Genomic DNA, 21,318 nt, shown 5'->3' on the forward strand with positions numbered 1-21,318 from the left:
CATCTTTGGAGGCGATCGGGGAGCACAGCCACCTTTCCTCTGTTGTCCAGCTGTGCCAGGGTGTGGGGCAAGGCAGGTGATTCCTTGCAGCTACAATAAAGGAAGCTAGGCAGATAGCTCACAGATCAGTTGTCCAAAAAGGTGAATTAAGACCAAGATTTTAGTAGGTGAAATAAAATGCCTATTAATATTGAAGTTTATTTTCTATTCTCCAAAAATTTTCTAGAAGCCCTACTTTTTAAAAATAAATTTATTTATTTATTAAAAGCCCTACTTTTAAGGAATGATGAAGTATGTACTTCACCAATAAATTGATTGGTCCTTTGATCCTATTTCGGTCTTGTGTCCTTTCATTTGATGGGATAGGGACTAAAGGGGAGAAATTATAGCCTCTCCTTTTAAGCCACCATCTAAAATTTTGTATGTTAAATGTAGCCTAAAAAATGAAAATGAGTTGTAAATTGGTGCCAATTGATGACCTCAGGAGATACTGTTGTAGGGCTATGTGTCTCTTTCCAATCTTTGTATTTGCATCTGAAAAACTCAGATGTATCAGGTCCAAGCAACCAAAGAAATGGAGACCAAGAGAGATCCCACTACATTGCCTTAAATCACAGACACATTGTCCAGCTCCATCCCTCCACATCTCTCCCATGGAATTGGAGGTGGTACTATGTATTGATAGCTTGTCTCCTCAATGCTGGAGAATGAAAGTACCACCATAAGGATATTAGAATTGTCTCTACTTCTACACGCCTATAAACCACCCTCTTGATGTTCTTAGGAGCTCCCCCAAATCTCAGCAAATATCCAGGGGAATTCATTAAGCCCTGTAAATCCTGGAGAGAATGGACTAAGCCACCACTGCTGATGATCTGATTCCTTTTCTCTGCCTACGTTGTGACCACTGATGTAAATTCTGCAGATGGGATGGTGATTATAGTCCCATGGAGAAAGCATTGGATGTGTTTAATTTCCTGCCACACTCTGTGACAAAGAGCTAATTTTTCACCTTTGATCAAATAACTCTAACTTTGCAAGAGTGGAGGGGGTTGGAATAGGGATACTCAGGGTCCTGGTGTCATTTGGGACATAGCCAGGGCAGCTATGGGGTCGGAATGTTTTTTCTTTTATTCCTGTTTTATTGCCCTGCTTAATTCTCCCATTTCAAAATGTCGTGGAGTAGGCTGGTGTCATTTGTTTTCATAAATTAATGTCCATTGCAATTTATGGCCACATGGGCCCTGGAAAATAAAAGCCTTGTGAGTCTCTTGGAAGGTCTCAAGCAAAGGAGTGGGCAAGGCTCAGGCTGAACTTTTGCACTTCTGTGCTTCACTCTGGGGAGAGAGTCAACACTTATGAAAAATCTTGTTTTAAAACAGTTGGACACAAAGGACCCCTTCTTAGGATTATTTTTGCCACTCCCTCTAATTCCTGTAGCAACTAGAAAAAAATGTAAATACAGTGGACTCTTCTTCCTGGGAAACTGTGTGTATTGAGAACAACTTGGCTCTGCTAAGGAACAAGAAATCTAGCATCTGGTCCCCCAGATAACTTCGCCACTGGCTGACCTTGGTGGGGGAGGTTGCACACTGAAATCACAGCACAGGAAAGCTTGAGCGGGGATGTGCACTTCTCTCTTTGCTACTTCTTCATGGGTCAGTGAAAAGAACTGGGTCAGGTAGAGGCATGGAGGGGAAAAAAAGGGAAAAACACAAGAGAATTTGATGATTCTATGATTCTAAGAAATAATGGCTTGTGGGAAGCTGGACTCAAACAAAGGTCGGCGTGGCAGGAGCCAAAGAGGAGGCTGCTTCTGGGCTGCATCCTCCCACCAGGGCACATGCCTAGGGTGTGTGAAGGGTAGGACCAGAACCCTGTTGCTAGATGGCTCTGTGACTTTGGGCTAGTCATATAAATTGATTCCCAGTCAATTCCCTTTCCAGGCAAAACAAAATATCTAGACTGGACACACTCCAGGCTCCCTTCCATATCTAGCAACCTGCTGATGACAATCTTTGATTTATGAAATTATATTAGGATGAGAGCATTATTTTATCCTCCTATTCAAGCAGTTGGTATTTACATTCCTCTAAATAGGAGCAGAGCTACCTAATGATCTTTACCCAGATAATAATCTTGCCATATTTTTGTACATCCTTATATCTGAATTTTTTTCACATGTAAAAACCATAAGGTAGATCAGGAATGATGGTTTCCTCCTAGAACTCATAACTGGACTGTGATTTAAACTCAGCCTCCTGGACACATTGCCTCTCCATTATTCAACAAAATTACTCAAATGTTTTTTGAGCACATACTAGATGCAAAGTGCTTGGCTGGACAACGGAAACACAGCAGTGGATGGGATAAGCACAATCACATCCTTAGGTTGCTCATATTTTGTAGCAAAATAACATTTAAGTATAACACAGTGTGTGATGATAGGGAATGGGAACATCTGGCAGGAGAATTTACCCAGAATAGATATCAGAAAAGATCTTCCTGGAGAAGTGAAATTTGGTGGGAGAAGAATGAGTTTGCTTTGTTCAGGCCAAAAAGGAGTTGGGGAGAATGTTCTAGGCAGGGAAATAACACATCCTTTGCATTAGGACAGGGTTTGCTCAATAGCATGCTTATGGGCTGGAGGAAATAATGCAAGAAGGAAGAGAGAGAGACCTATTATTATTTAGATCTGAAATGCCTCCTAAGGCTCAGTCCCCAGCTGGTGGCACTATTGGGTGATGCTAGAAACATTCAGAGGTATGACCTAGTTAGAGGAAGGAGGCCTCTGGAGGTGCGTCCTTGACAGGTAAGGCCCTTTGCTTTTTCTCCTCCCAGCTTTGATGAGGTGAGTAGCTCTGTTGGGCCATTTGCTCCCCACCATGATGTTTTGCTTCATCATAGGCCCAAAGTGATGGGACCAAGTGACCATAGACAGACCCCTCAGAAACCATGAGTCAACAAAAAACCTTTCCTTCTTTATGATGATTTTTCTCAGGTATTTTATCACAGTGATCACAGTCCTAACACAGGACCTACGGGGACAACTAAAAGATTCCCACTGTGTTTACATATAAAATAATGTATGAGATTGGTACTCTTCTTGCATAATTGCAGCTACCTCACATCAAAATTGGTCAATTTGGCGAATTTAATAAAATATGAAACCAATGTGCATACCAGGTAGTCCACATAAATGAATGCCTGTCATATGCATGGCCCCCTTTATGGTAAAAGCTCATTGCAGATATTCCTTAACCCAAGGAGCCAATAGGTTTAATTCCATGTGACCCTTAGCATCCTGGAGACATCTGGGGGAACCAGAAATAGAGGTCTGAGCCAATGACTGTCTTAAGAGGTGGTCCAAGGGGAGAATCTACATCCCAGAATTGTGCCAGATTGGATAATCTAAGGGACCAATCATAGTGCTTAAAGGTAAAACAGAAAGATAAGGGGCTAATTAATGCTCTGGTATAGAAGCAAAAGAAACCATGACTAGGGCGAACCCCTGGGGAAGGTTTCTAGAGAGGAAGATTAGAGAAAAGGTAAGGACAGGGAGACGTAGAGCAGGTGGGGCAGTTAAAGCAGAAAACAGCATGGAAAGAAGCAGAAAATAGAAGAAAATAGAGATATGTAACAAAATAGCTTTAAAACTGTGAAAATAGAATAATAGAGAAGAAATGGCTTCGAAGTCTGAAAGCCACAGCAGGCCGCGGCAGGTGGAATTGGGACTTACACACTGCTGCTGGGAGTGTCACGGGAAGCTGGCTTTCTGGTGAACAACCTGATGAAACTTAGTCAAATTAAAATGGACCCTGCATGCACTTCCAAAGAACACCTCACTCGGGTCCATAAGGGCTGGTCCGAAAATGTTCCTGATAGTGCCATTTGGTGGTGACAGGAACTTGGAGGTGTTCTGGAAATCCCTCCATGGAGCATATGGTGAGTATACATCATAGAGAGCTATGCACAAGAGAGAATGAACAGCTTGGGTGGAGACCTAATGATATGGGCACATTTATCACAGCGTTGATTGAAAAAAGTAAGAAACAGAGATATATAACAAAATAGCATACTTTAAAATTAAAAAAAAATGCATGCATTATCAAATACACGTTTCTCGGAACAATGCAACCCAAAAGATATAAATCAAACACAAACCAGAGTCATTGCCTGAGGGGTAGGGGGAGAAAGCCAATTACATTACATAAGTGAGTCCTCCTGTTGGACCAGCCCAGGAGCTTTCTGATTGGCTGTTGATGACATCATTCCAGAAGTGCTATTTGCTCTCCCTGAAAATATGGTGAGAGGAGGATAGTGAGGTTCCATGAGTACCATGTGTCAGGCCATGTAGTGGGGCACCCAGAGTCCTTCCAACAATACAGAAAGATATATTTTAAGATACCCTTTCCCAGAGGAGGAGCCTGAGGTTCAGAGAGTGATTAGGTCTTGAATCCTAAAGTAGTGGTAGTGAGCTTAAACCCAGATACACTAGTTTCTTACTAACCCCCCATATACCTGTCCATGCCCTTGAACAGGTGAAGAAAGCCAAAGGGAGTCAATGAGTGACATTGAAGAGAAGCCAATGAGTAAATAGGCCACTTGATGCAAACAAAAGTCTTCTCCAGACCCCAGCTTCTAGAACACATAAACAAATCCTACCCTAAGGCCAGACAGGCTTGCCCACCCCCTTCACACCATCCAGGGTAGGCCTGAAGTCCAGGCTGTGGCAGTCAGCAAGCCTAGCAACAGAATTCCCCAAGAGTCCTATCAGCCTTGAACTGAGCATTGTGATCCATGAGTCAACCATGGCAACTGGAACCCCATTCCCTGTGGGATCATTTTAGGCCCATCTGAACTTAGAAGGCAGGGTGCAGATGAGAAATGAAGAGTATGTGGACACCAGAGCATCCTGGTCCAGCAAACTAAGCTGGCAGCTGCATCTACAATGTGCTGGAGCATCTCAGAGATCCTCAAGGTAGGTGACTGACATCCGGATCTCTCCTCTCAACTATCTTTCTTCCTGGATTTCCACACTTAGCCTGAGACTTCTGCTCTTCCATTGGCTCCTACTGAAATGCTACTCCACCTGGAAATGTAAGGCCTACCAGGGCATGTTAGCATTAGAAGATGCTTCTGCCCAGAAGTGGGACCAGAAGTGGGGGCTGTGTGAGACAGGTTCCTTTGGAGAGAAAGAAACACAGATGTAAAGAAATAGAGGACTATTGGTGGGGTGCATCATGGGAGATTTTTAAGTCCCTGAAATGAGAGCTTCTGTCCAAGGGGTAGAAAGAAAGTCCCAAAGAGATGGAATTGTTCTTGCAGTACCAATTCCAGAGGCCAAACCCTACCATCAGAGAGCTGAGACCCTCAAAACAGGAGCAAGAAGCCAGAGTTGAACATTACAGCTGGAAAAAAAACTCGGGATGATGAAGGCATACCTCTCATTTTATGGCTGGGGTCTCTCAGCACTCGGCTCTCTGTGTGTCCACAGTTTAGGATATCTGTTGAGAATCATAGTAACATGTCCATCTTGGGAATGACCATTAAAACTATCACACCACCAGGGAGAACAGGGAGTTTCATTTCTGTAGATCATGAAATCCCATCTGACCTCACTTGCCAAACTCTGCTGGGTGATTGTGGATATAACAGTAAGACAGGTTCCTATTAGAATCTCTACTACCTTGGCTTTTCCATCCAATGTAGAGTCTGGGAAATAAATGGATAATTACAATACAGCACAATAAGGCTTAGGTTTAGGAAAATAATTCAGGGACTAAAATCTGCATTAGTGAAGACTTTCAAAGAGTGGCACTTAAGTTGACAACTTTAAGAACAGGTAGTAATAGCCAAACCAGAGTCCAGTTATGCCAGCAAGAGACAATTCTGCATGTGTCTTCCAAATTCCATGTCCAGTGACACCACAATAGCCATTTGAAAATGGTGAAGGTAGAAGTATTTACACTATGGAAATTGGCAAGGCTACAAGTCCAGGCTGCTTGAGGCATTGACCAGCATGCCATTAGTTAAGAGTGTAGACTATTAGAATGTAGACCAGAGATAACCACGGACAACGGGAGACAGGTACAGGAGTTATGCTGTCTGTATGCTCATTCAGAAAGTTTGGATAAGACTATAGTATAGAGAAGTAAGACTACATTGTATCTGTCATACCTATTTTGTTCTCAAGAAATGGAAATTTCAGGATACTGGAAATACAGAAGGCACAAAGTCAGAACAATAATCTGATATACTATAGGGCAAACAGGAACATCCTCCAAGCACAGGTAATTCTGCTTTAATTTCCAGAAACAGGAGGGAAGCCTGTGGACCCATGGAAGGTGAGAAACACTGCATGGAGATTCTTGCACAGCCAGGATCTGCAAAGAGCTCTGCCTCATGGAGAAGGGACAAGAAAAGTCCTACCCACTGGAGTGGCAGGTGGTAAGAAAGCTTGCTTCTACTCTAGCTCCAGGTGGGGAAGAAACTCATTTCATAAGAAATCAAAACTGTAGTTCTAGGCCTAGTGGGCTTAGAGATCAACAGTTTTTTTCATATCTCACAAAAATCTGAGGCCAGTGCAAATACAATGTCATTTCAGGGAATTCTTCAGAAGAAAGAATTTCTTCTAGTAGAATTCTCCCATGCCCCACGATCAAAGGACTCCCAGCAAAAACAATAAAAAGTCTCAAAAAAATCTCCTACTGAAGATAAACTCGCAATAAAAACAGCTAAATACACAGAGACATCACTATCAATGAAGCGTTTTTTTTTTTTTTTTAAATTCCACAATGCAGAACATGTAGAATTATGTTGGAGGGAGCAGAGGAAATTGCTGGAGATAAGCTCTCTTACTGTAAATTTTGATTAAATTTACAAAATAAGAGAAAAAAGAAAATCCACCTCGAGAGTCCCATAGCATGTTATTCGGGTACAATCTGAAAGAGATTCCTGAAGATCTCTGGGCTGCATCATGGAAGTGGGTGGAGGAGAGAGGCTGGATGAGAGAAACTAGTTAGTAGGTTGATTGTGGTGAGCCACTCTGAAGTACCCATGCCTTCCTTCTTGAAGCAAGAGGCTCTGATGGACCACTACATTTCATGGTGACTTGGGTGTTATGCAAGAAAGTAGAAGGCATGTCTTCAGGACCTATACTCACCTATTCCTTTGTAATACTACCTCATTGTCCTGTTTGGTATAGAACGTTCCATGGAAGTGCCCTTTGTGTTTCCCCTTCTCTTGCTCTGCCTTTGAGTGTGGCCTTCCTAGATGTCAGTCAACCTGCTGACAGCAGACATTATGAAGCTAGACTCAACCCCCTGAAACCTTACCTCTTGCCTCATTTTAATGGCTTCTCCCCAATAAAAGGGAGAAACATGTGCTCTCTCTCTTTCTGTGGACCCTTAAGGTCAGAGGAGCTGTCACAGTACCTAAAGAAAAGGTATCTCTGTCTCTTTTATGATTATTTCAAGCAGCCCAGTTCACCTGGAGTGACCCTGAGTGTTTTAGTCAAGAGAAATGCTATAGTTGTTGTTCTAGTCTAGATGAGACATGGAGGTAATAACAGAAGAGAGGAAATGGGAGTAGTTAATATGATTATTTTAGAAGTATATTCTTCTATAAGAAGAGAATCTAAGGCTCATAAGGTAATGTGTTTTTTACAAGGATCAGGTAGAAATGGAATTCAGAAAATTCTGAGTTAATGTGTATTCTCTAAATACCACAAAGCAGTCTGTACTTGAACAAAAGACCCACAGTTAGAAAAAAAATGGCTTTCATGTCTCACAGTTTCCATAATTTGTAACAGCTGCAGAAGTAGAAAACCATTAAATGGCTGGTGGTTTCTTTCTCCTCTTCTCCTCCCTCCCCAACACATGGATCACTCATCTACCCACTCCCTAACACCTGTGTTTCCCAGCCTATGAACTCCCTTCTTAATTTCAGCTCCAGTTCTTTCCTGGATGTCAGATCTAAATCCGGCATCTCTTCACACTGCTGGAGATGCTTTCTGAGAAACTTTTTCTCCATCTGAGCACAGTTGAAGCTCATCTGTCACTCATCTGCTATTTAACAGAGTCAGAGAGACCAGGATAGAAGGCCAGGTGATGATGAGTCCAGGGTAGCCTCTCTTTTACTTTCTTGTCTTTTTGGATGCAATATCATAGTATTCATGGAGCCCTGTAACCTCAATCTTGGACATCGAGTTAGGAATCTGTTTAGTATGCAAGTTTATAAATTACTTCCTCTAGACAGTCTGTTCTGACCACCTCCAACTGTCTAAAGTGCTTGACGACGCATTATTCTAAGACCCGTTGCCTTACACTGTTCAGTTGCCTTTTTAAGTGGACTCATATTTCTTTTTCCAAAGAAATTCCATAAACCTTAAGGGTGGAGAAGCTGTGAGTCCTTAACATACATACATGGATGGATGGATAGATATGTGAATAGATAGATTGATAAATGGATTGACAAATAGATAAATAAATACATAAATTATTAATAATGGAGAGATAAATGAATAATAGGTCAGATGAACAGGTATGTGGATGGATAAATGGATGGTAGGATCATGGTCTTTAGAAGAAGGAAACCTATTAAAGATTTCTATATCTCTAAGTTAAAGGAGGATGATATGATTTTCAGAAATTAAAACTTATTCAATTTCCCACCAAGCTACATAATATCATTGTGGAAAAGAAGTTCTGTCATCTATCAGGAAAAATTATGAGGGTAGCAAGCAGCATAGCAGCAGAAGGCATTTCTACACCCCTGCTCCCATGGGCTCCCTCTACAAGGTGCTCAGAGGGCATGGCCGGGTGGCAAAGTGGGCCTGTGAGGATACTGTTTTCCATCCTTCAAGAATCATTTTATCCTATGACTCCCCTACCCATGGGTGTCCCTGTGAATCAGGGTGTATGATTCAGTCTTTCATTATCATGTCAATTTTTCTCTCGATTTATCTGATCTCCCATTTATTTTTCAAATTTCTCAAAATTAATTCCCAACCAAAATCCTCCTGTAACCCCCACATTGTTCAGTTCAGTTCTGGGTGAATATCTTCAATGATTCTCTTTAAATATTTAGGCATGCATAAAGAAAGAGTTTATTTTTTTTTATAATTAATACTCCAGCTTGATCCACAGAGGTGGGTGTGGGGCCACTGTGGCAGTATTAATAAAGTGTTGTATTGCTTCTTTCAACTTTCCTCTATTTAGAAAGTTTATACAATGACTATGTATTACTTTCATAATGTAAAACAAAATCTTTGTGGGTTGCCTTCCTGAAATGAGTATTCAAAGCTGAGAGCCGAGTTAGTATAGTTGGTATTGGGAGTGCTTTGCTCTTGAGCTCAGCATGTCTTCTCATTTTATCAACTCCCTAGTCTTTCCAGAGTAAACCAACCTGGAAAATGTCATTTTGACATGCATCTAGGTCAGATGCAGCTGGTGCTGAGAGTCTCTTGGGGAACTTGCCTTGGTGGGTCTCCCAAATTAGAGACACTTAAACTTCTCTGTGCTAATCTTCCTGGGAAATGTCTGCCCCAGGAATGTCCAGGATGTGTGCAGGAAATGAGTGCAGAAGAAATCCAGCACACCTTGCATCCTCTCTGTGACCACCTGAATTCTGTACCTCTGAATGTACAGGACATTTGAAGAGCATAAGTTCTCTGGGGATACTAAAGACACTATGTTGGCATTTTATAGATGCTGACACAGTGGCTATCCTCCTCACCTGACTCCATTAGGCTGTGAGAATTAGCAGGCAGAGTGGCAAGCTGACAACAATGTCACCATGCCATCCAACCATGAGATGTCCTCAGGTGAATGAATAAAAAGGGCATGCCCAGAAAATCCTGGCACTACTGAATGCATCTATCACTGGAGAAGGGAGAAGTCGCCTCACCTCATGGCAGGACCTCATACAGCTTTTTTATTATAAAAAGGAGACAGGAGTGCTTCTTTCCCATTGGTTGATATGAAGAAAGGAAGTGACCCCATGATTTCTCATAACAATGTTGATACAACAGCAAACATTGTCAGTGTCTGCACCAAACAAATGGGGCCATAATTTCTACTAATCATAACTTCTGCCATTTGAAGAAGGGGAAACTGAGGCATCACAGTTTTTTTTTTTTTTATAATGAGAATGGGAAGTGTAAGCTTTTATCAACAAATTTGGAATTTTGACAAAGACTTTGGCAAAGGAGAATGGAGAAAGTGAGAGGTTTATAAGTTTTACATAGTGACACAGGTGCTCAAAGACAGGAATGTGTTGGTGCTAGACATTACATGTGCAACCACCAAGAAAGTAACAACCCTGTGACTGGGGACTTATTTTTCTGCAATGAGACTTCTTTTTGGTTAGAGCCCATTCCCTTTGTTTTAACAACTTCACATGGGTTGGATAAAAAACAATAAAACAAAACAAAAAGTCTTTTTTGAACCAAAACTTTTGATTCTAATATTAAGAGAAATAAATGTAGAAGGTTTCTGATATCTCTGTTTCATTTCTTCTTTTATGTACCAATCCATCTAGCTGTTTTTTACAATGTGCCATGGACACAAAGTGAAGATTCAGCTCTTTGAGGTTTTTTCTGGGCTCCTTGCAGGAGGTCTTATAAATCAATGAGTTCCAAATCTGAGTAATAAAATCTACAAAATACAAAGGAAAATTAAGGACAGAAGACAGTAAAGAACACTATTGGAAACTAAGCAAAATATTGGATGAAGATTGATCTCAGTGAAAGTTATTTACAAAGTATTTAACAAAAACAAAAGATGACACTGACCAGTCATTTGTATCTAACTTTAATTGCCTGCAGTATTCAGAGAAGGAAAAGCACTGTTATAATCTCTAGACTTATCATCACAAAGACGGTAGGGAGTGGTGAAGAAGACTCTTCAATGGTCCCTCTCAAATTGGAACTGGCTCTGCTTGTACACTTCCTTGACTACTCTTAAGCTCCAGTCATCCAAGTAATATAGAGCACTTGGGTTAGGAGTTCTGTCTCCTCTGGTAAGGAGTACCTTGTGAGTCAATAAAGCCCCTTTACTCTGCACTATTCTAGAAAGAGAGGTAGAAGGATGGTCAAGGGACATTACTGCTATCTGCACAGATACTCTTGGTTTTTTCCAACTCAAATTTTTTACTATTCTTCAGTCACTCATAAGTGGGCTTGTGCTACTTTTAGGAGGAAAGCTATTTTTTTTTCTGAGAATCAAATATTCCCTTTCTCTTCTAAAGTTACAGTCATCTACCCTTTGCAAGAATTTTAAATTTTCAAATAGTAATGATACTGAAATTTAACCCTCTTAGAAATTTAATACACCTGGCTCTACATCTTTATTTTCTATGTACACTAAACAACTTTGGGGTGGCTATCATTTATGGATCATTGACTGAACTATGAGGATTGTCTGATGATTGTGGTATAAAATGATCCACCTTAGAAAAAGTTTAATTATTTGGGCTGGGGTTGTGGTTCAGCAGTATTGCACTAGCCTAGCATGTGTGAGACCCTGGGCGTGATCCTCAGCACCACATAAAAAATAAATAAATAAAGATATTGAGTCCAACTACAACTAAAAAATAAATAAATATGTTTTAAAATGTTTAATTAATTTATTAAATATTTTCTCAACTTAAATCTACTACATGCTAATTAGAGGATTAAAAATCAAGCGACTAAATAAGGGAATAAGCTTTCAGAATTCCAAGGTGAGCTTCCTGTACAAACTTGTTTCATAAAATATTTAAATTCAGAGTAAATACTAGTTATATTGTTTTCAACTTTTATTAATGTCAGTGGAAAATATATTAAATCAAGAGGAAAAAAGTATCTTTCACTGTCACAGAAATTCAAGGGACAAAAAATTATAATCATTATATAGTAACTTATACTATATAATTCTTGATAAAATTTAAGTTTCTTTTGCCAAAATATAAAGAAATAGTTTTGTTTAAATCAATGCAAAATCTATTAACAGTAAAAGAAAAGTTTTAGATATAACCAATTTCAGTGTAATATAATTAATCACATTCTTTTCACCAAAATTATTTTGACGTTACTCTGATTAACCCTTTGGAGTCTATATCTTGGAAAACTAAAAAACAAAATATTTGTGAACAGCTCACTCATCTGATGAAATAATAAAGGATCCCCTGTTCCCATTCCTAATAGAATGTTTAAGGAAGTTTCACTGTTTTGGGGGTTTGCTTTCTAAATTTTAAAAGTAACTTAGCTTATCATGGCAAACTCAGAGCTGCATGGTAAATCATGAGTAAATCTCCCTAGGTACCAATAGTGAATTTTATCAAGCCACATAAAGTTGTAAGCTGCCTGACTCTATTAAATTTATTATGAGATTAAAGTGGATAAAATTTAATTGGTACTTATGTTGGTTTGGAAGAATAACATCTTACCAACAAAACCAAGGATTTCTCTAAGAACATGTGGTAAAGCAACAAACTGGCACTTCCTTCTCTTTTGGTCATGCCACCAACACTAGACTGAATTACATGCACAAAATCCTACACCCAGGCTCTTAAGTAGAGCCTGATAAATAGCAATTTCAATGATATCAGATAGAGAAAAAATACTTGAAGAGTATTCTTTGTGAGATCATACCCCAGGAAAAATAAAGTGTAACCAAGAAATTTCATTGCGATTGATATGACTGCCAGTCTGTTCATCCAATGGGGAACTTCAAAATTCAGACAGGGATAGGTACTTCTGTTTCATTTTTGAGTCTTCTTGCTACTGAAGTAGTTACACTGTTCTTTTGTTTTTGTTTATCTTATTTTATTCTATTATTTAAATAGAGAAATAGGAATAACCAATGTGTAATATCTAATTTAAAAGCTGCTCCACTGTGAGAGGGAAAAAAATTATATAATTGGTTCCAAAAGTCATATCTAATTCCTGCAAGGTGCTCTATGTTCTTGGATTGCTCTAGCAATACAACAGTAACAGACAGTGCTTCTTGTGTGACTACCTCATTAAGAATCAAAGCACATCTCTTCTCTGTCCTACAGGTACCAGAACATATTTTGGTCAGGTATAAAATGGAATAATTTCAAATCTGATATATCTACAAGTTGAAAAGCCTTACAGGGAGGTTTCACCCTGTCATGTTGACTTAGAGGTCTGGATTTTCAAAAGCCACTTCTCCAGACTAGTTTCTGTAGTGGTTCATGTAAACAAAACATAAGTATATTCCTTCTGTAACTGCTTTCATGGAACAGCAGGATTACTTGAAAGTGTGATGTTAACTAAATATAACACAGGCAGAGAGTGAGCTTCTCTGTTAACCACCCAGTGATCTAAAGGTAAAAGGTCATCACTGGAAAAGAGCAGATAGAAATATTTTAATGTTTCAGAAAGAAAGAAGTTCTGCTATACATCATCTTTTGTAGGAGTAGAGGAATATATATTTTTGACTCCAGAAAACTCCACCACTGATCCAGCAGTACTTTTCAATAGCCAGTGCTGCTTCCCAGCTCCACTGACTCTATCTTGAATCATGAGTAAATATCCCTAGGTACCAACAGGTTTAAATTACTTCTGACTGGAGGATATAATACTTTTCAGCCTGCTGGACAGCCACAGCCTCCACTGCACCATCAAACTTGAATGCAAACATTCCCCCATCAAAGCAAGCCAAATGTCCCATCTTCTTTTCCAAGTGTCCATTCTTGCATAATTCAATAAAGATAAGACCACTCTGGGACTTCTTAATAAGGTGTTTCTCTATAGCCCCAATAGCATCATCATACATCTTTCTTGCCTCATGATCCGTTTTATCTGATATCAACCATCTATATTCATAGATACTGTCCTCCATACCACCAACTAATGTATAATACTTATCCCAGTGCCCTGTTTTTGGGTTCAAATAATTTGGATAAATGCCATTTGGATGATCCATTTGCTAAAGTACTTTCTCAATATGCACGACCTTTTTTTTATAGTAAATCAGGTCCCCTGTCAAGTAGCTGAGGTGGACAAATTCCATATGTAATGTATGAAACTCAGCCAGAATGCTGCTACCTGCAAATGCCCAACCCCAGTTTCTCCCTACTCCAGTTTTCAGATTCGCCCTTCCCCAGGGAATCCCAGTAGGTGTGTTAAAAGAAGTTGGGAATTTCTCAGCCAACTCTACCGCTTTAATCTTGAATATCTCTTCTCCTGAAAGGTAATATGCTGCAAGCAGGTGTCCAATAAATCAAATGTTAACTTCAGACAGACACCGCTGAATTCACACTGAAATCAAGGTTGTCTTCGATCCATCTTTGTCCAACAAGAAATTCATCATGAAGTCCCATGATATAAAGGGTATCCAAAGCATCTACTATGGTAGCACTCAACTGTGAACTTCCAAATATGTTGGTATAGTGTCCTTTCCTTGCAGTAGGTCTGAGTTCATTATGACCCCATTCATATGTCCTATAATTATCCCAGGCATGTTTCATCATCTCTTTAATTTTTCCCCTTCTTCTTATGTCACTTATACCTCCACCACTTATTCCTACAAGATTTAGAATAGGGACTGGTGGCAGAGGTTTGCTCTCTCTTTTAATATTTATTTTTTAGTTGTAGTGGAACACAATAACTTTATTTCACTTATTTATTTGTATGTGGTGCTGAGGATTGAACCCAGTGCCTACATGACAGGTGAGAGCACAACCATTTGAGTCACATCCCCAACCCCTGTATTTCCTCTTTTGACTTCTTTAATTTTTCTTTTGCTTCTTGCAGGGCCTTCTCATAATCTGGTTGCATCTTATTTCTCAGATGGTGATCTTATTTTCCTCTGTGTCTATGTTCATCAGGTCCATGGATCAGGAAGACTCCAGGAGTTTTAGCCCCTTTGCAGGCATCTATATGAAGAATTAATACATCTTCTAAACCCAGATCAAAGTGTTTGTATTTTGAAGAGTCTGGAAGGAAGAAATTGCCCAGAACATACGGTGTTGAAGGCACTAAGAATAAGGAGAAGGATAAACTTCTTAGAAAGTCTCAAGGTAGCTTGTGATGTGGGAAGGAGGGTGGCCTCAGGTTCAGAGGTGGAATCCAGCATCCAAACAGGGGCAGCAGGGCTGGGGGTAGTCATCCTTTAGGCTCTTGGACAAAACATTTTATAAAGTTCTCATCTTATAACAAATGTACTAGACATTGAACCGTTTTCAAAATCTTGACAAATAGGATAAACACAATTTTTTTCTCTCACAGGAGTGTTGTGTTTTTTAAAAAGTATCTCTTTCATGCTCGCCCAATTACATCTGGAAACCTGGGTGGCCTTCCAAATGATTGCTAGTTTTATGTCCTGTGATATCTTCCTGCCATTAGGCTTTATATACTTCATCAAGTTGTTATAAGTCTTCTTTTCATTCCTGGGAGTAGATCCCTCAAACCACACTGCAGAAAAACTGCAAGGTGGGTTCTTCCATTTCCGCACCCCAGTGAGATGATCAAATGTGGTCTCCCTCCCCCACCAGGAGGATGGCGAGGTCCAAGAAGTTGTAGAAGGTCCACTTAATCTCCTCGATGTCTCTATTCAACTGTCTCTTAACATTCGTGGTGGTGGGGAAAAGTGGGCAAGTGTCTGGGGAAATGCAGGTCTCCTCAGAAGTTTCCCAAAAGGGTGGAAGGACTCCCACCTCTCAGGAAGGCTGAGGCAGCTGCAGTGGGTGAAGCAAGGAGGTTGGAGCCGACAATCACCCGCACCTCACCACCCACCCCGCAGACACCTGGCGCCTATACTGCACCCTCCACTGTCCACCCACAGGGCAATCACGCCTCAAATACCTGACTCCTGGGATCTGCAGCTGCAGTGTTAGTTAGGGAGCGGAACTTCCTCTTCTGGAGGCCACTCAGCGCCCTGACGTGTGCGGGGGAGGGGAGGCCTGGCAACCGCCCCCACAAGGGTCCTCCTCCTCCTCCTCCTCCTCCTCCTCCTCCTCCTCCTCCCAGCGGCCAGTTCAGTAGACCAGGCACCTGCACCGGAGCCTGGTCACCGCTGAAGGTGCCCTGCCCCGCCACAGAGACCGACCCCAGCGCCTCCGCTGCTTGGGAGGAAGCCTGACCCAGAGCCTGGGACAGGCGCCTGCTCATTCTTCGCTGTGCCTTGGGGAGGCGGAGGTGTCAGGCCGAGGGAGCTGCCGCGCCTCAGCTTGCAGAGGTCGGCTCTGGCTTCTTCCAGCCCTGCCACCGGCCCCCACTGGGGACCTCTGCGCTGCCTCCTGTACCTCCCAGCGGTTTTCCCTGTCTGCGGCGGGGGAGGCGGTGCTCCCACGCATGCGGGGCTGCAGCCTGGGCCCATTCCCCAGTCTCCATAGGCCCAGAGAGCAGAACTACCGCGGGGCTGACACCCCTGGGGCACAAGCCTTAGAGCAGTCGGGCGGAGGAGCGGGTGAGGGGACATGGACCAACTTGCCATCCACAGGTTTTTTGTTGTTGTTGTTGTTTATTTGTTTGTTTGTTTTACCAGAAGTCACAGGTACACTAAGATGGAATCAAGCTTGAAATTAAAAAGATGTAACTGCAGAGGTTTCACCTTTTTAAAAATTCATATTTAAAATAGTCCTAGGAATAGAAGAGTGTCTTGTTCACAGAGCCAGAATGTTTCATCTTTCATATTTGTTGCATTATACAGTGACTGTCACATAATAACTCTCAATAAAAATAGCTACTTTAAAGAATGCTCTTCTTAACCAGCAGGACAGAAGATCATCCCCCAAGGATGATGGGGAGAATCTGTGAGTTAAATAAACTTATTTCCTCTGTAAAGAATCCTGCCTCAGCTATTTTATTATATCAACAGAAAATGGTCCAAAACAAAGGTAGAAGATAATATGTTTTTCCATTATACAGTGCTTATCATTGTTGTTGAATGTGACTGTGAAGCCTGTGCCTGTTTTCTCTAAGTCCCAGCCCCTGATGTAGTACCCAAAATACAAAAATAAAAAAAAAGTCAAGGCTGGAAATTATATTGGTAATATATTAAGGGTATGGATTAAGAGAGAAAAGAGCAGAACTTGAATCAGAAGTTTATATACAAAAGGATGCACTCCTACCCAGTACCCAGGTAACTCAGGGTAAGAAGCTGTATGTGTTTTAAGTTTAAAAATATACATTTTTAACAAATTCCCAGTAATACTAACTTGAATTTTGCTTTTATTTTTGTTATTGTTTTACAATGAACTGACCAATTTTAAATGCCCAATGGATCAGGGCTTCAGTGGTATTATTGTTCTAAATGCAGGCTTAAAGTTTCAAGTTTATGCCACCAAAATGCATACTGATTGACAGTTTATTGCCAAGAAGATAAACAGTGGCCCTGTAGATGAGGGGGAGATTGAGAAGCCCTCAGAAGGCAACTGCCAATGTCCTGGGGCAGCTCATTGACCTAGAAAGCAGATGTTAGTACTCTCACCACAAGAAGAAAAGAAACAACTGTATGAAATGATGAGTCTATTAATTTGTGTAACATTTTTAATCATTTTGCTGTGTACATCAAATATATATACTGACACATTACATAATGCCCTTTAAATATTCACAAAAAGTAAAGGCAAAAGACAGAGAATGAAAAAATAAATAAGAGAGGCAGGATACTGGGTTGAAGTCCAAATGCAATGAAAAACATGTTGTGTGACCTTGGACAGTCTCGACTCTCAGGCCTTGGTCACCTGAAGAGCAAAATGCATTGAGTTAGATAAGGTCTTAATTCCCCCTGGTTTGCTGAAGCTATGCCCTAGAAATTGTTGTAAAATGTCCCAGATCCTCCATCCCATCAACCCCTGTATCATGAATGGTACTCAAGGCTGACTGGGTTGTTTTACAGACAGAAGCCATATGATCCCAGAATCACGGAACAGCTCTGCTTTTCTGAGCTTGTCCCTATTGATACCATCATCGGTCAGTCTGGCTCGAAGTCAGTCAGCAGACCCACAAAGAAGGAAGATGCACATCTGCATGTTCTTTCTGAAAAAAATCCCCAAGGTCAATTATCCAAGGCTGCCAAATAGAATGTTCCAAGTGATCCTGCATTTGTTTGTGTTTGCACAGAACAAAATACTCCCAGACTCTCCATGGGGATTTCATATTTTTCCTACAGGAATGGGCTCACAGGGAACTCCAACTTATCTGTAATGTTTTCATATTGTCAAAATTTTTAACCACTTTTGTAATCAGCAAACAAAATGTGCTAATTTTCAAAAAGAGTCAGGAAAAAGAGGTTGTGCAACAAAATTGGGGGCTGTTTTATTCACCCCATGTCCTCCATTCCCTCCTCATCTCATCATTTCCCATCTTATTCAGCACCTCAGCTTCTGCTCAGCTCAACATGCAGATTTCAATAGAAACATAGAAGAGGGGAAGCTTGGGGAAAGAATTGCAAAGTCATATATCATGTAGATGAGGTTTGAACCCAGATCTCTCAGATCCAAGTAAAGGCCACCAGTTAGCTAATAATAGAGGGATTCTCCCAGGGTCCTTCCTTTTGCCTGTTAAATGAAGCACCCTTAGACCTTTCTTTAACTGTCTTTAAAATGCAATAGGGAACTAGGTGTGGGATGTACACCTGTAATCTGACTTGGGAGGCTTGGGATCCTCAGCCAGAAGGATCAAAACCCAGTCTCAGCGACTTTCAAAACCAAGACCCTGAACAACTCAGCAAGATTCTGTTTCTAAAAAAGTTTTTTTTAAAGGATAAGTATATGGCTCTGTGGTAAAGCACTCCTGGCTTAAATCCCTAGTACCCCAGAAATAAATTAATAAAATGCACTAGGGAGGTACTTGGGTTGCAATTACCTAAGGTGTTTGTGAAATGCAAATTTCAGGACCCTCAGATTCCTCAAAATCTGTCTCTGAAGCAGAGTCCAGGAACCCACATTTCACCCTGCTCCAGGGTGATCTTCTGAACAACTAGTTTAGAAATTATCACCATCCAACTTGAGGAGGCTCCTCCTAATTTTTGGGCTCACACTGGGCTTCAAATTATTAGATTAGGCTAATGGATGTGAAAAAGTACTTGGTCTGGGGGAAGCCTGTTTAGCCATGGCCACACAATTCAGCCCAGTGCAACCCAGGAACACCCAGGATCACACCCCTAACTAACCTCCACCACCTTGTCCCTAAAGTCAGCATTGATCTCCAACACAGGGATTGGTGGTTTCTTTCCACCTTAGCCAATTACTGTGAAATTTAATTTGTGCTACATGGCCTGTGCAAGGGGAACACATGATAAATTTAATACATTAATTTTGAGTTTCACAGAACCCAAAGCCTGGAGCCTACAGGACTATTAGTCTTGTTGAGTAAAGAAAATGACAGAACATCTTTCAGAGAGACAGGTGGTCCCTGAGGTGCTGAGGTCCCCACTAATCCCTCTTCCTCCACAAATGCTGTGGGGTCAGGGGCTTTGTCCATGGAGGTGAGGGTTGGGCATCATTCCCAGGATTGTTAGGTGAATGCAGAATGAAAACAAATTAATGAAGGGGAGAGGCTGGTTCACCAATCCAAAAGTGTCTTTGCACATTCCTCAAATACCAATTCACTAGACATCATTGTGAAAACCTCCCTTGATCCAGAGTTTGGCCAAAGCAGTAGAAATGCTTTTTCTGCTTAGGGACAATGACTCCAAGAACCTCTGAGAGAAAGAGGGACAGGGAGGAATGAATTTGCTGTACATTTTGTACAAAGTTGAAGGCATCCTGCATGTGGGTCTCTTCTACCACCTGGAATGGCTGTGGTGACTGGGATTTGATGGAAGTTAAATGCTGACACAAATGTTTTCCTGAAGCTGTCACTGTTGCTGGTCATAAATGAATATGAAAGACATCCTGTGGCCTTCTATGGTGTACCAGGGATCTCACAGTTGAGTTGGGAAGAAAGACAAGTAAGCCACAGGGGTGCCACACCTTGACTTGCTTCTGTCCTACACTCTTATATTCAAGAATTCTTGAATCCATACTGCAGCCTGGGGAGGGGGTGGAGGACATGGGGACAGAGAGAAGAGGATTAACATGTACTAGAGTACAGATGGACAGGAGGAGTAATTTCTAATATTGTATCGGACAATAAGGTAACTATGATTGACAATAGTTAATTATATACTTTAAAATAGTTCATGGAGAGGAGTTTGAACATGCCTAACACAAAGCAATGACAAATGTTGGAGGTGATGGATGTGATAATGGCTTGTATCTGATCATTACACTGCATACATGTATTTACAAGTCACACTGTTCCCATCAATATGAACAATTATTAGGAATCAAAAATTTATTTTTTTAATTTAAAAAAGAACTCTCAAACCTACACACCATCTTCCTTGCAGACAGCAGTAAACAGTGACCTTTTATTATTGGCTTGTACTTTTCTGCACAGAAATCTGATTTTGGTGACCCTGCACACAACAAAGAGCTTATGTTCAGCACTTTACAAATTCTGTTTCCTTTTCAGACCATCCTGTACCTTCCAAGAAGGGTTCTTTGATCATCATCTTTGTACAGAATACAAACAGAGGCAACAAAAGGTGAGATGATATGCTAAGGATCAGAGTAGCGGGTGTCCAGCCCAGGCTGTCTGACTTCTAGTGCTTCCTCATAACCACCCTGCTGTCCTCTGAGCTTCATCCACCATCTGACTCCATCTCCCTCTCCCAGAGATCTGGTGAATGCAGGCCAGGATCGGTGACTCTCCTGGAACTTATTATCCTTTGATATTTTTGGCTTTGAAAGTTTATCTCATTTGTTTAAAGCCCCATACATATTTTTTGCCACCCTATGACACAAATGAAGGTGCCAAGAACCTGGGCAGAGCATTCTGCAGGCACCAACACTTAATTGTTCCATTCAGGTCCTAGACCCTGAACTTCCTTTGTTCCTTCTTCAAGTTTCCCCAAATCTGTTCCCCTGAATGCTAAGAAAGTTTTTCTCCTCCCTCCCAATCTCCCCGGCAGGCAGCCAATGCACTGCAAATCCCCATGTCTGACCTGATAGCTTGTGATAGATTACCACATCAAATGTCAACTTGGAGGAGGAAATTTCTATAAGGAAGTCACCAAGATTCAAAGCCATCCTTCCTACTCTGATTTCCCATGTCCCCACTCTACGCATTGCCACTACCACCAGCAAGGTCAGCTCTCTACAGACACCACTGATTATGATGAATATGTGTGACATCTCTCCTCCTCATGGCAGTGTTCTCCATGAGAGTGACAGGCTCAGGATGCAGCATATCAGCCTAGCTTCTCTTAACCCTCTGCATGGATGTGGCCATTTTTTCCAGGAGCCACTGCATGGCTG

General features: G+C 41.2%; 1 protein-coding gene and 1 pseudogene across 1 annotated transcript in view; one reads left to right on the forward strand and one right to left on the reverse strand.

Moving 5' to 3' along the window:
* LOC144250980 (uncharacterized) overlaps positions 1–21,318 on the forward strand; it is a 491,282-nt gene that overhangs the window by 60,135 nt on the left and 409,829 nt on the right. The gene's annotated exons all lie outside the window — the stretch shown is intronic.
* LOC144251123 (mannosyl-oligosaccharide 1,2-alpha-mannosidase IB pseudogene) lies at positions 13,241–16,120 on the reverse strand (annotated as a pseudogene).

The sequence above is a fragment of the Urocitellus parryii genome, chromosome Y (genome assembly GCF_045843805.1).
Source record: "Urocitellus parryii isolate mUroPar1 chromosome Y, mUroPar1.hap1, whole genome shotgun sequence".
Lineage (NCBI taxonomy): Eukaryota > Metazoa > Chordata > Mammalia > Rodentia > Sciuridae > Urocitellus > Urocitellus parryii.